The sequence below is a fragment of the Schistocerca piceifrons genome, chromosome 9 (assembly GCF_021461385.2).
Source record: "Schistocerca piceifrons isolate TAMUIC-IGC-003096 chromosome 9, iqSchPice1.1, whole genome shotgun sequence".
Classification (NCBI taxonomy): domain Eukaryota; kingdom Metazoa; phylum Arthropoda; class Insecta; order Orthoptera; family Acrididae; genus Schistocerca; species Schistocerca piceifrons.
Genome location: NC_060146.1, coordinates 103136916 through 103138371, shown reverse-complemented (window position 1 = coordinate 103138371; position 1456 = coordinate 103136916). Strand labels below are relative to the sequence as shown.

The window sequence follows — 1456 nt, the reverse complement described above, 5'->3', positions numbered from 1 at the left end:
GGCTATAGACTTGATGTGTACCGCGTCACAAATAGTGCTCACATTGAACATTTATAAGATTCTTGGTAAAACTGTTTGAGTTGCTCTTTCATTTGACATATCATTTATAACTAAGTTTAATATAATAAATATTATAAAGCGTTAAAATCCCGATATTCATTTATAAACCACCTGCATTTGCCGAATCCATGCCGCACAGAACCGCTCTGTACTAAGCACCCGGTCATAATGTTTTCGCTTATCAGTGTATGTGACGCAGTAACCGGGCAGATGCGCGCAGCTGCCTCTCACGCCTCCAAAGAAAAATACCGTAATTTACGGACTATGAGATGCACTTTTTCTTTGAAAATTTGCCTCCAAAACTTAGGTGCGTTTTCTACACGAAAATAATATAAACATTCCAGTATTTGATTTAGATGCCGCGGGGAACCTACATCTATCTGACAACATTGGATTCAATTGGCAGCAGCAATGCTCCCAGGCGAAGAAAACGAGTTGCGAGGATTCACATTCTTGCTAAAAGCTACGTTTTCCTAGCTGTGGGAATTTGTCGCAGCGTGCTGCGGAATACGCTTGCGTCTTCCGCTGTGTGATGCGGGTCGCAGGGCGCTGCGTGAAACGTTTTCGTAGGTGCGGAACCTAAAAATTGAAATTTTCCTTAGAATTTGGCAACGGCACCTGATAGAGTGATACGAGAACTGCGTTCTGATACCGTTTTTTTAACTGAATGAAAATTTTGTGTTATTAAATAGATAAATATTTAGGATTTTAAGAACAGTTGATTTTTTGCACTACTCGATATTTATAACGCCATATCTCCTAAAATAAGTGTCGTACAACAACATAACTTTATAGTTGCCTTCAGTGGTATATGCCGACAACGTCTGCAAAAGTTCTGGCCAATAGAGTCGGTAATAGTAGTACTCCGTCTTCAGGCCACGAGTGGCCTACGGGGACCATCCGACCGATGTGTCATCCTCATGGAGGATTTGGATAGGAGGGGCGTGGGGTCAGCACATCGCTCTCCCGGTCGTTATGATGGTATTCTTGACCGAAGCCGCTACTCTTCGGTCGAGTAGCTCCTCAATTAGCATCACGAGGCTGAGTGCACCCCGAAAAATGGCAACAGCCCACGACGGCCTGGATGGTTACCCATCCAAGTGCCGACCACGCCCGACAGCGCTTAACTTCGGTGATCTCATGGGAACCGGTGTATCCACTGCGGCAAGGCCGTTGCCTCGAGTCGTTAATAGTGAAGTAATGAATTAAAATGTAACGTCTGACGCGTAAAATTTAGCACACCAACGTCCAAAATGTAGTAAGTGACAAACTTTTTCCATTTACGATTTTTGTGCGGGGTGAAAGAAGGAGAAAGTTTCGGAAAGGCTTGCAATAATTTTTACAGTTTGCTGGAAGTCGGGGGGTGCTACAGTTTCTCGTAGACGAGAGCAGTTTC

General features: G+C 44.0%; 1 pseudogene; it reads right to left on the bottom strand.

Annotated features, from left to right (window-relative positions):
• Nucleotides 1-1120: 1120 nt before the first annotated feature.
• On the bottom strand, nucleotides 1121-1238 carry LOC124717443 (annotated as a pseudogene).
• Nucleotides 1239-1456: the final 218 nt, after the last annotated feature.